Genomic DNA, 14522 nt, shown 5'->3' on the forward strand with positions numbered 1-14522 from the left:
CTGCATCAGAGTCTTTCCATTTCTGTCTTAGTTGGTCAAATTTCTTACATCTAAATAAAACATGGGTAACATCCTCCAAGACTTTACATTCAGAACATATGCCATTACTTTTACCTATTAATGATAAAGTGGAATTAAGGCCTGTGTGGCCCAACCTCAATCTAGTTATAAACTTTCTTCGTGCCTATTAAGACCCAATGAGGTGATTCTTTTCCCTCCAATACGGTTCCACAGTTAATGATAGTGTCTGGCATTACTCTCTGACTCCCATTCATCTTGCCATCTTAGTATAATCTGTGATTTAATTAAAGCTTTAGAATCTCCTTTACCCAATGGAATGTGAATTTCTACTTGGTCTAATTCCAGAGATTTTTTAGCTAGCTTGTCAGCAATTTTCCACAGAACTCTCACCTGCCTCTGAATATAAACACCAATATGCACGCAAGTGATTCTGGGATATGGTAGGGTGCGAAGTGCCCATAAGATGTACACTTCATTTTTATGAGAAATGAAGGGCGCATTTGAAGTCGCTTTCGAAACTCGTCAGCCTTCGTCGCGCCGCGGTGATGCATTCGCACTTCAAATGCGGTCTTCGAAGTGCGCATTCTCACTTTGGGACAGCTTACGTCGTGATGCTGTGACGCAATCGCACTTCACATCCGCACTTCGGAGTCCACACACTTCAGTTTGGGACACCCTTCATCGCGCCACTGTGACGCATTCGCACTTCAAATGCACACTTCGGAGTCCATGCACTTAAGTTTGGGACACAGCTAGTGTCATCTGGTGGCCATCCTGGGCACACCAGCTGAAGACTGTGCCAAAATTGTCATCCATTTTTGCAATATGAAAAGCAGCAATTTTGATGTTTTGTGTTCCACAAAAGAAAAAGTCATACTAGAACTATCATAAATGATTACAGCATTTTCATTTGTTCACTGAAAAGCTGTGACTTCACAATGTTTGCAGTTACTAATTAGAAATAATTATTGAGTACAGAACAGTGTGCTGATGACACAGATCAACACAAATTTAATTGCTGTGATTTTTCATATCTTCAAAATTACACTACAACTCATATGTAATGAATTATAGCAGTGGATCTCAATTCCAGTCCTCGCGCCCCCCTGCTCTTTACATTTTGTATGTTTCTCTTATCGCTTCAGACATTTGTTCTATTTGAATGAAAGTGCCCTGTGAAGTGGACATCACAGGATATTCCGCCAAGATTCCAGTTCCAAGCGAACGTATATGTTCCATTCAAAAAGTGCACTGAAGTGTGCGATACGTAAATTTAAATTGTATTTATTTAAAGAGGTATATGATGTCACACTTGTCCCTGTATGAAGACGTTGCGCAGTGCAAATCTGTGAATGAATGTTCCGAAGTGAGGTAAACTTCAACAGATTTCCCCTGCTCAGGGAGTAGGGAGCAATGAACAATGTGTAGGGACCATGTCAATCGAAACACAGATCATGCAATGAGCTCACTTCTAATGAGCTGACTATCTGAATCAGGTGTGTTAACAAAGAGAGACATGCAAAGACCCTCTCTGCAGGACATCTACCTCAAACGCTGCAAAAGCAGAGCTGTTAAAATAATCAAGTACTCCATTCACCCCAGTAATCATCTTTTCACTTTGCTGCCATATGGTAAGCGCTTCCATAGCCTGATGGCAACAAATAAAAATCTTGAATCTTGAAAATATGCAGAGCTGAGGGACGCGAGGACTGGAATTAAGAACCGCTGATCTATAGTAGGGTGTCAAACTCCATTCCTGGAGGGTCACAGTCCTGCAGAGATTAGCTCCAACCAGCTCCAACAGATCTACTTATTCTGAAGACCTCGTTTAGCTGGTTTATGCTTAGAGTTAGTGCCAAACTCTGCAGGCAACTCACTTTGTCAGAGTGAAAGTAAAAGAGTAAAATATTAAGCCTGAATCAATGTTATTTTTGTAAGCAAACAAAGATGAAAAATAGTTGATCAAAAACTGAAATTAAAAATGTCTAATGAAAAACTAAAAAATGAAACAAACAACAGTTATTGAAAAACTAACTGTAATAAAATTATAATTATCATCTTGGCAGATATGAGCTGTATGGTGGTTAAGAAGAAGTAAATGGCACATCATGGCACGTGACGTTAACGAACGAAGGAAGAGGCGAAAAGCAGTTTATCGGCCTAATCGGGAATAAGAGACGATCGACATGTGTAACGCCACACCAGCAGAGGGAGCCCTTTACCGCTCCCTCTGCTTCTACAGTCATTTCCTGTTTGACACTATTTAACACAAGTCAGCGTGTTTACTCATTGCGAAGTATTGCCAGTTAACCTGCCCTACCAAGTGTTTCTCATTGTTATTCTGCCTGCCTGTTCTGTGTATGATTCTGCATGTCTTCACATTCTTGATTGTTGGATTGCCCCATTGGATTTATAGCCTGATTGGACTGATGTTTGTGTTTGACCCATTCGCCTGCCTACTCGTCTCTGCCTTGTGGATTCCCATTGTGTATGTTGAAAGGTCGGACTGCTATTATGGTACTGACCCTCTGCCTGGTTTAACAATTCTGTCTTTGAGATCTTTCCCTAATAAACTTCTGTGAATGGATTCGAATGCCGTCTCAGCCTCGATGTAACAGAATACTTTGCCTCAACTGAATCCAGCGGAAGTTACAAACCTGCAAGCAGTGTTCGCCTATCAAAGTGAAGTACTAAAGGGTTACCAAGATCAGTTGGCAAAAAACTCCAGTCCGTCAATGAGCACCTGACGAACTACATCCAGTCTCTTCCATCAACCATGCTGAAAGCAGTGAGTTTCGCACTACCTGATAAATTCGATGGATCTGCGGATCGATGTAGAGGCTTTGTTTAACAAGTCAAAATCTACTTTGGTAACCAAGAAGACAAATTTAATTCTGACGATAAGAAGTGTGCTGTCATGATGTCACTGTTATCTGGCAAGGCGATCGACTGGGCTGCGGCTGTTTGGGAAACTGATATGCGATTTAGAAGATTGTTCGATTACTTCATCCAACAACTGCAAGAAGTGTTTGAATATCCTGCAGGGGGCAAGGATATATCAACCCAGCTTCTGCAATTGACACAAGGCAACAGTACAGCCACTGAGTACGCCATTTTGTTCAGAACGCTCGCTTCTCAAAGTGGATGGAATGATGTCTCTCTCAAAGCTGTGTTCCAGAGGAGCCTCAGAGCTGATCTACAGGCAGAACTGGTGTGTAAAGGAGAGAGTTTATCATTTTCTGACTTCGTAACGCTCACCATCAAGATCGATAATCTGATGAGACGAAGAAAGATTATTAGAGAGATTCTGCCTATTTTTCCCCAGGTGTCAATCGAGCCATAACTTCATCTATTGCCAAGCTGAGTGAAGAACCAATGCAAGTGGGATTTTCCAAACTCTCTGTGGGAGAAAGGGCAAGGTGACATCAGCTACGTTTGTTTTTACTGCGGTGAAACAGGCCATCACTGTCAGGGATGCCCACACAAGGCCCAAACTCCCACGCTGGTAAATATGGAACATTTCTCTCTGCTAAGTAACCAGTCTTTCAAACTTCCTCATACCCTAAAAACTGAAGACATGTCCGTTTCGTTAACAGTGATGATTGATTCTGGAGCTGCATTAAACCTCATTCACAAGGATCTCATCAAGAAATATAATATACCTATTCAACCATGCAACCCCACCAATCAAGATTAACCTAGCTTACACATAACACACTAATATGCTTCTAATATCCAAATCTGTTTAAAGGATTTTTAGGCTGCATTAATTAGGTAAACCGGGAACACTTCCCATAACACCTGATGTACTTGCTACATTATTAGAAGAATGGCATCTACGCTAATATTAGTCAGTTTCTCTCTTATTCCGAGGTCACCGTGGCCACCAGATCCAGTCTGTATCCAAGTCAGAGGGTCACTGCAGTCACCCGGATCCAGTACGTATCCAGACCAGATGGTGGATCAGCACCTAGAAAGGACCTCTACAGCCCTGAAAGACAGCGGAGACCAGGAAAAAACTAGAGCCCCAGAGACAGATCCCCTGTAAAAGACCTTGTCTCAGACGACCACCGGGACAAGACCACGGGAAACAGATGATTCTTCTACACAATCTGACTTTGCTGCAGCCTGGAATTGAACGGCTGGTTTCGTCTGGTCAGAGGAGAACTGGCCCCCCAACTGAGCCTGGGTTTCTCCCAAGGTTTTTTCTCCATTCTGTCACCGATGGAGTTTTGGTTCCTTGCCACTGTCGGGAATCGAGAATCACCGGTGAGAAGAAATCATTTGCCAGTACAAGTCTTGTGATGAATGAGTTGATGAATTAATAGTTTCTTTATGTACAAACTTAAAACAATCTTAAACTATTGGCTGTATTACGCATCAAACACAAGACAACTGTAAGCAAATAGTGTATAATTAATATCTAAATTAATTCTTATTCTATTTTATACAATAAAAATCAACACAAATTGGTGAACTAATGACTTTCCTTACCTTCAGAACATCTACAGTGTCAAAATTACACTTCAACTTATATGTAAAGATTTATAGCCTCCATAAAAATATTAATAAATAGGTTACTGTCACAAATCAAAAAAAGATAAGTGTAAAGAATTTCAGATTAATAGAGGAAGCCTTGCATAAAAGTTGACTCACCTGAGTACTGACTGTTTTCCGCTCCCTCTGCTTCTACATTCATTTCCTGTTTGACAGTATTTAACACGAGTCAGCGTGTTTGCTCATTGTGAAGTATTGCCAGTTTACCTGCCTTGCCAAATGGTTCCCATAGTTATTCTGCCTGTACCTCGATGGCGCCGCAGACGGCTGCTTCAGTGATTGGCTCTCCCCAGTGTTTGTACTGTTTTTGTTCGTTTTTCCTGTTCTTTGTTTGTCAAATACGATCAGTTTCACAGGGAAGAACTGCAGTAAAGACTGTAAAGAGATGGACCAACGAAGCAGAGCAGGATTTACAATCTTGTTTTGACCTCACTGATTGGAGTGTTTTTGAAGCTGCTACCACCGATCTGGACGAACTCACAGAGACTGTTACATCCTATATTATTTTTTGTGAGGATATATGTATTCCTACCAGGACTTATTTAACATTCAACAATGATAAGCCATGGTTTATAGCAAAACTCAGACATCTTCGTCAGGCCAAAGAGGATGCCTACAGAAATGTGGACAGAGTCTTGTATAATCAGGCCAGAAACACACTGAACAAAGAGATTAGAGCGTCTAAAAGGACCTACTCTAAAAAGTTGGAAGACCAGTTTACTTCCAACGACTCAACTTCAGTATGGAAAGGACTGAGAGCCATTACCAACTACAAGATACCATCCCCCTGCACTGAGGCTAATCAACGACTTGCTAAGGACCTGAATGAGTTTTATTGTAGATTTGAAACACCCCACATCCATTCTGATCATCTCTCTACACAACCGTTAACACTTCCATCAATCCCCCTCTCCACACCTCCTGCTCTTCAAATCAGTAAAAACGATGTGCGCCAGGTCTTCAGGAAAGAACAAAAGAAGAAAAAAGCACCAGGCCCAGATGGCGTTACATCAGCCTGTCTGAAAACCTGTGCTGACCAGCTGGCCCCCATCTTTCCACAGATCTTCAACAGACATCTGGAGTTGTGTTAAGTGCCTTCCTGCTTCAAACGCTCCACCATCATCCCTGTTCCAAAGAAACCCAAGATAACAGGACTTAATGACTACAGACCTGTGGCTCTAACGTCTGTTGTCATGAAGTCATTTGAAAAACTTGTTCTGGCTTATCTGAAGGACATCACTGGACCCTTACTGGACCCCCTGCAGTTTGCTTACCGAGCAAACAGGTCCGTGTATGATGCAATCAACTTGGGATTGCACTTCATCATGCAACATCTGGACAAAACAGGGACTTATGTGAGGATCCTGTTTGTGGACTTTAGTTCGGCTTTCAACACCATCATCCCAACAGCCCTCCAGCCCAAACTGACCCAGCTCTCTGTTTCTAGCTCTATCTGTCTGTGGATCACCAGCTTTCTGACAGATAGGCAACAGCTAGTGAGACTGGGGAAATTCATGTCAAACAGCCGCTCCACCAACACTGGTGCCCCTCAGGGATGTGTTCTCTCTCCACTGCTCTTCTCCCTCTACACCAACGACTGCACCTCCAAAGACCCCTCTGTCAAGCTCCTGAAGTTTGCAGACGACACTACAGTCATCGGCCTCATCCAGGACGGGTGACGAGTCTGCTTACAGACAAGAGGTTGAGCAGCTGGCTGTCTGGTGCAGTCTTAACAACCTGGAGCTGAACACGCTCAAAAACAGTGGAGATGATTGTGGACTTCAGGACAACCCCCCCTGCATTTCCCCCACTAACCATCAGGAACAGCACTGTGGCTGCAGTGGCGTCATTCAGATTCCTGGGAACCACCATCTCTCAGGACTAAAGTTTCTTTAACCATACAAAGCATAAAGAGCTTTATTGCCAAGTATGCTTGCGCATACAAGGAATTTGTTTTAGTGACATAAGCTTCCAGTACACAAAAGACAACAACACACAGTCAAAAAAAATAAAAAATAAAAACCCTTTGCAGATAAATAAGTGTATAAACAATTGTGCTATAAATGATAATGGAATTGGATTGAGTAAGATGCAGGGATGTACTAGGATGAAGGGGGTAAAAAATAAATATAAAGATATTGCACATTTTTATTGTATAAGTGGGGAATATTTAACTGTTCATGAGGTAGATTGCCTGGGGGAAGAAACTGTTCTTGTGCCTGACTGTCTTGGTATTTGCGGCTCTGAAGCACCGGCCAGATGGCAAAAGTTCAAAGATGGGGTAACTTGGGTGTGAGGGATCCAGAGTGATTTTCTGAGCCCTTTTCCTCACTCTGGATGTATACAGTTCTTGAACGGGTGGGCAGGGGAGTACCAATAATCCTTTCAGCAGTCCGAACCGTTCTCTGTAGTCTTCTGATGTCTGATTTTGTAGCTGAACCAAGCCACACAGTTATTGAAGTGCACAGGACAGACTCAAATTATGGCTGAGTAGAACTGTTTCAGCAGCTCCTGTGGCAGGTTGTAAAACTTCCTCAGCTGGCGAAGGAAGTACAACCTTTGTTGGGCCTTTTTAACAATGGAGTCAATGTGATTGTCCCACTTCAGGTCCTGAGAGATGGTGGTTCCCAGGAATCTGAATGACTCCACTGCAGCCAATGATGTCCGTCAGATAAGCCAGAACCAGTTTTTTCAAACGACTTCATGACGACAGACGTTAGAGCCATAGGTCTGTAGTCGTTAAGTCCTGTAATCTTGGGTTTCTTTGGAATGGGGATGATGGTGGAGCGTTTGAAGCAGGAAGGCACTTCACACAACTCCAGAGATCTGTTGAAGATCTGTGAAAAGATGGGGGCCAGCTGGTCAGCACAGGTTTTCAAACAGGCTGGTGTAACGCCATCTGGGCCTGGTGCTTTTCTTCTTTTGTTCTTCCTGAAGACCTGGCGCACATCATCTTCACAGATTTGAAGAGCAGGAGGTGTGGAGAGGGGGATTGCAGGAGGTGTTAAAGGTTTTGTGGGCAGATGGTCAGAATGGGGGGTGTTGGGGTTTCAAATCTACAATAAAACTCATTCAGGTCGTTAACAAGTCGTTGATTAGCCTCAGTGCAGGAGGATGGTGTCTTGTAATTAGTAATGGCTCTCAGTCCACTCCACACTGAAGTTGAGTCGTTGGAAGTAAAACTGGTCTTCCAACTTTTTAGCGTAGGTCTTTTTTAGCCGCTCTAATCTCTTTGTTCAGTGTTTTCCTGGCCTGATTGTACACAAGACTCTGTCCCCATTTCTGTAGGCATCCTCTTTTTGGCCTGACGAAGCTGTCTGAGTTTTGCTGTAAACCATGGCTTATCATTGTTGAATGTTAAATAAGTCCTGGTAGGAATGCATATATCCTCAAAAAAACTAATATATGATGTTACGGTCTCTGTGAGTTCGTCCAGATCGGTGGTAGCAGCTTCAAAAACACTCCAATCAGTGAGGTCAAAACAGGCTTGTAAATCCTGCTCTGTTTCGTTGGTCCATCTCTTTTACAGTCTTTACTACAGGTTTAACAGATTTAAGTTTCTGCCTGTAGGTTGGTATAAGATGAACCAGACAGTGATCAGACAGTCCCAAAGCTGCTCGTGGAACAGAGTGATATGCATCCTTTATTGTGGTGTAACAGTGATCCAATATATTACTGTCTCTGGTGGGCCATGTAACATGCTGTCTGTATTTTGGCAGTTCATGGGAGAGATTGGCTTTATTAAAGTCCTCAAGAATGATTAAAATAGAGTCCGGGTGTTGTTGTTCTGTCTCTGTGATCTGATCAGCGAGTTTCTGTAAAGCCAGACTTACCTGCGCTTGCGGAGGGATATAAACACTCACCAGAATGAACAAGTGAAACTCCCGCGGTGAGTAGAATGGCTTGCAGTTAAGGAAGAGTGTTTCGAGATCTGAGCAGCACATCTTCTTTAACAAAGTTACATTCTGTACACCACCGTTCATTGATGTAAAAGCATGTCCCGCCGCCGCGCAATTTCCCCGTTGATTCTGCGTCGCGATCCGCTCTGAACAGCTGAAAGCCCGGCAGATGGAGCGCGCTGTCCGGTATGGCGTCATTGAGCCAGGTTTCCGTGAAACACAGAGCAGCAGAGTGTGAGAAATCCTTGTTTGTCCAAGAGAGCAGAAGGAGTTCGACCATTTTGTTGGGTAGAAAGCGGAGATTTGCCAGATGGATGCTAGGCAACGGCGTTCGAAATACGCGTTTCCTGAGTCTAACGAGCGCACCAGCTCGCTTCCCCCGTTTTGCGCGTCCTGAAAAGCGTTTGATCAGCGCCGCTGCTCCGACGACAACAACGTTCAGTAAAACGTCTGAATAATTGAAATCTGGTAAAGATCTTGTGGTGTGTTCTGCCGAATGTTCAGCAGTTCTTCCCTGGTGAAACTGATAAACAAAAAACAGGAAAAACGAACAAAAAACAGTACAAACACTGGAGAGCCAAGCACTGAAGCAGCCGTCTGCGGCGCACATCGAGAGCATGAGAGCTGAAGTGGGACAATCACATTGACTCCATTGTTAAAAAGGCCCAACAAAGGTTGTACTTCCTTCGCCAGCTGAGGAAGTTTAACCTGCCACAGGAGCTGCTGAATACAGTTCTACTCAGCCGTCATTGAGTCTGTCCTGTGCACTTCAATAACTGTCTGGTTTGGTTCAGCTACAAAATCAGACATCAGAAGACTACAGAGAATGGTTCGGACTGCTGAAAGAATTATTGGTGCTCCCCTGCCCACCCTTCAAGAACTGTATACATCCAGAGTGATGAAAAGGGCTCAGAAAATCACTCTGGATCCCTCTCATCCAAGTTACCCCCTTTTTGAACTTTTGCCATCTGGCCGGCGCTTCAGAGCCGCAAATACCAGTACAGTCAGGCACAAGAACAGTTTCTTCCCCCAGGCAATCTACCTCATGAACAGTTAAATGTTCCCCACTTATGCAAAAAATGTGCAATATTCTTATATTTACTTGTTACCCTTCCATCCAAGTACATCTCTGCATCTTACTCTATTCTGATCCATTGTTATCTATAGCACAACTGTTCATACAATTTATTTATTTGCAATTTGTTTTTGTTTTTTTTGTTTTTTTTTGTTGTCTCTGTGTACTGGAAGCTTATGTCACTAAAACAAATTCCTTGTATGCGTAAGCATACTTGGCAATAAAGCTCTTTCTGATTCTGATTCTTCACGTTTACAATTGTTGGATTGCCACATTGGATTTATAGCCTGATTGGACTGTTGTTTGTGTTTTGACCCATTTGCCTGCCTACTCATCTCTGCCTTGTGGATTCCCATTGTGTATGTTGAAAATCGGACTGCTATTACGGTACTGACTCTCTGCCTGGTTTTAACAATTCTGTATTTAAAATCTTTCCCTAATAAACTTCTGCAAATGGATTCTAATGCGCCTCAGCCGCCATGTTACATACACCAAACAAGGTAAATGAAGTTGCCTACCGTTGGCTAATATCTCATAAATACTTAACAATAAGTCACTGAGGAAACGTTGCTGCAAATATTTGGATCTAAGTTGATTCTTACCTGATGCCATTTTAACACTAACACCTTGAAATAAAAATCGAAAGAATAAATCTGAAAGGTGAGAACTAACCAGCGCCAAGCCTGCAGAGTTTGGAAAAAGTGGCTTTATATTTACTGAAATTTAACTTCTTGCACCCATTCATTTTCCTTCTTTTAAATCAGAAATGAGATAGGGAAAATGCGGTATCTTTTCTAACTGATTCTTTTATTCTTCTTGCTGAAGTGACATTTGGTCTTATGTATTGTGTGCTTTGTCAGTTTTCGTTTTTGTTTTATTAACTGCTTTTGACCATGTTAGGAGACAAACCACTGTTTATCACATTAAAGATGATAAACAGGTATGAAAGGCAGAACTGTATACCTAACAAAACACTCAATCATTTGTACTAAACCCTGTGCTTAAGCCTGTATGTTTTACTTTCAGAGAGTTTTACTGTACAGACATCATTTGTGTATATATGTGTATATACTGTGTGTGTGTGTGTGTATGTATGTATTTATGTGTGTGTATATATATATATATATATATATATATATATATATATATATATATATATATATATATATATATATATATATATAAAACTAATTTTTGTTATTTTAGTTTTGTTTTATTGAAAAACAAGTTTGCAGGGGTGGGATTTAATAATTTCAAAAATGCATCTGAAGAGAGGAGTATGGCAGCCTATACACGTGACCATGGGGTGTGACATTAAATGAACATCATATCAGAATCAGAAAGAGCTTTATTGCCAAGTGTGCTTTCACACACAAGAAATTTGTCTGGGTGACAGAAGCTTCCAGTACACCGACACAGGGACATGCAGAGAGTTCCTCAGGGGCAGGGGCTCAAATGTTAAAATAAGGAGCAATGTAAAAAAAAAAAAAAAAAAAAAAAAAAAAAATATAGGTCAAAATTTTGAATAGATTACTATTTTATATTTTTGCAAGAAGTTACTTATGGTCATCAAGCCTGTATTTATTTGATACAAATTGTAATATATTTTAAAATAAATTTTATGCGATGCTGATTTATTATCAATGTTGGAAGCCTGTAATTTACACTTTTTCATCTGTGATTCTTTGATAAATAAAAAAATAAAAGAGAACAGCATTTATTGAAAATATAACTTTTGTAACAATATACACAATCATTCAAAAGCTTGAGGTCAGTTTTTTTTTTTTTTAAAGAAATTGTTTTTATTCAACAAGTAATTGTTAAATTGATAGAAACAGTGATAGTAAAGATTAATATTGTTAGAAAACATCTCTATTTTGAATAAATGCTGTCCTTTTTAACTTTTCATTTATCAATGAACCCCAAAAAAGTCGGCCTATCACAGAAAAAAATAAAAAATAAAATTAAGCAGCAAATCTGTTTCCAACACTGATAACAATATTGATAATGTTTACTGAACAGTAAATCAGTATATTAGAATGATCTTAAGGATCATGTGACACTGAAGACTGGAGTTGTTGATAATTATTGTTTTTTTAAAGTATATTAAATTAGAGAAAAAAACATATTTTTTTTTTTTGAGTATATTTTAATTATTATTTTAATATATGGTTTTTTATAGTATTTTTAATCAAATAAATGAAGGCTTAATTAGCATAAGACACTTTTATTAAATAATTTCATGCTTGATAATGGTAATATAATAAAGTCCTTTCATGTCACCATTTCGCCTGCCTACACTTCACATAACAGGCTTGTAGGTGGCACTTGGGCTTCATTATTTATGATAGTTTCATGAACTAGTAAATGGTGTAAATATAAGGGAATTTAATACTGGTTAACATTATTGCGACTTTTGGCGCTGCATGGTTTTGTGCAGGGCTTTTGTAGTCATGTAGCATCCATTTTCTCAGCAATGTAATTTCCACAAGCTTCCAGATCCAGATCACTCCACAAAGGTAAGCTTGTCTGTCCATGTAATTTTCAACTGATTCATGAATAAGAACGGAAAAAAAATGACCGCTTCGCTTCTCATTATTGTCCAATGAAATTTGAACTTCTTGTGCAAGATCATGATTGGTTGGTGTCTCATTATTGTCCAATGAAATTTGAACTTCTTGTGCAAGATCAATTAGAATGTCGTGGAAAAGTTAATTTATTTCAGTAATTCAACTCAAATTGTGAAACTTGTGTATTAAATTCAATGCACACAGACTGAAGTACTTTAAGTCTTTGGTTCTTTTAATTGTGACAATTTTGGCTCACATTTAACAAAAACCCACCAATTCACTATCTCAACAAATTAAAATACTTCATAAGAACAATATAAGAAATATATTTTTAGTGAACTGTTGGCCTTCTGGAAAGTATGTTCATTTACTGTACATGTACTGTACTGTACTCAATACTTGGTAGGGGCTCCTTTTGCTTTAATTACTGCCTCAATTCGGCGCGGCATGGAGGTGATCAGTTTGTGGCACTGCTGAGGTGGTATGGAAGCCCAGGTTTCTTTGACAGTGGCCTTCAGCTCATCTGCATTTTTTTTGGTCTCTTGTTTCTCATTTTCCTCTTGACTATACCCCATAGATTCTCTCTGGGGTTCAGGTCTGGTGAGTTTGCTGGCCAGTCAAGCACACCAACACCATGGTCATTTAACTATCTTTTTGTGCTTATGGCAGTGTGGGCAGGTGCAAAATCCTGCTGGAAAATAAAATCAGCATCTTCAAAAAGCTGGTCAGCAGAAGGAAGCATGAAGTGCTCCAGAATTTCTTGGGAAAAAGGGTGCAGTGACTTTGGTTTTCAAAAAGCATAATGGACCAACACCAGCAGATGACATTGCACCCCAAATCATCACAGACTGTGGAAACTTAACACTGGACTTCAAGCAGCTTGGGCTATGAGCTTCTCCACCCTTCCTCCAGACTCTAGGACCTTGGTTTCCAAATGAAATACAAAACCTTGCTCTCATCTAAAAAGAGGACTTTGGACCACTGGGCAAAAGTCCAGTTCTTCTTATCCTTAGCGCAGGTAAGACGTCTCTGATGTTGTCTGTGGTTCAGGAGTGGCTTAATAAAAGGAATACGACAACTGTAGCCAAATTCCTTGACACGTCTACGTCTATGTGTGGTGGCTCTTGATGCACTGACCCCAGCCCTCAGTCCATTTCTTGTGAAGTTTACTCAAATTCTTGAATCGATTCTGCTTGACAATCTTCATAAGGCTGCGGTTCTCTCGGTTGGTTTTACATCTTTTTTTCCCACGCTTTTGCCTTCCACTCAACTTTTTGTTAACATGCTTGGATACAGCACTCTGTGAACAGCCCGCTTCTTTGGCAATAAATGTTTGTGACTTACACTCCTTGTGAAGGGTCTCAATGATTGTGTTCTGGACAACTGTCAGATCAGCAGTCTTTGTGTTGATTGTGTAGCCTACTGAACCAAACTGAGACACCATTTTGAAGGCTCAGGAAAACTTTGCAGGTGTTTTGAGTTGATTAGCGGATTGGTCACTATATTCTAATTTGTTGGTGGGGTTTTTGTTAAATGTGAGCCAAAATCATCACAATTAAAAGAACCAAAGACTTAAACTACTTCAGTCGGTGTGCATTGAATTTATTTAATACACGAGTTTCACAATTTGAGTTGAATTACTGAGATAAATGAACTTTTCCACGACATTCTTATTTATTGAGATGCACCTGTGCAAAATGCTACGTGAACACACCTGCCTGAATAAAGTGTGGGGGACAAATTTACATTCTATTAAAATTATATATTTATTAAATATAAAAAATGCAGCTAATGTTGTTCTATACAAAGCAATATAAACATAGATGCCTGTTGTCTTTCGTTCTTGCTGTTCAATTGAGAAATATTTTAAGGGCTTTGAGGGGTCTTGTCTTTTTATGTTATCTTACTAAAAACTAATTAATACTTTGAACTATTATTCTTACAGTATTTATTTAAAAAAAAAACGTAGAGAGTTTTAAAATAATTATCACAACACTGGTAGAACAGGCTTATACTGATTTTCTTATTCTCAAAATTATACTTATAAATCTTGTTTTTATTCTAATTTTCATTTAAAAAAAATGAATAAATTCAAGATTAGAACATAATTCTATTTTAAATAAGACAGAAATATTTTTTTCTACAACAGATTATGTTTAGTTAACAACAGCAAATTAAATAAGACAGAAATATTTTTTTTTCCTACAACAGCAAAAGTAGAGTTAACAACAGCAAAACTACCTGTTAAGAGGTGCAAAGAAATATATAAAAAAATATTTAACTTTAAATGTTATTTTGTTTTTTGTGTTTTTTTTTCAGAACTGCGTCACAACATTTGCTGCTATAAGTACAGAAGCATCTGTTTTGATACATGTATCAGCAAGGAGCACAGCTCTATTA

This window comes from Cyprinus carpio, chromosome A22, assembly GCF_018340385.1.
Source record: "Cyprinus carpio isolate SPL01 chromosome A22, ASM1834038v1, whole genome shotgun sequence".
NCBI lineage: Eukaryota > Metazoa > Chordata > Actinopteri > Cypriniformes > Cyprinidae > Cyprinus > Cyprinus carpio.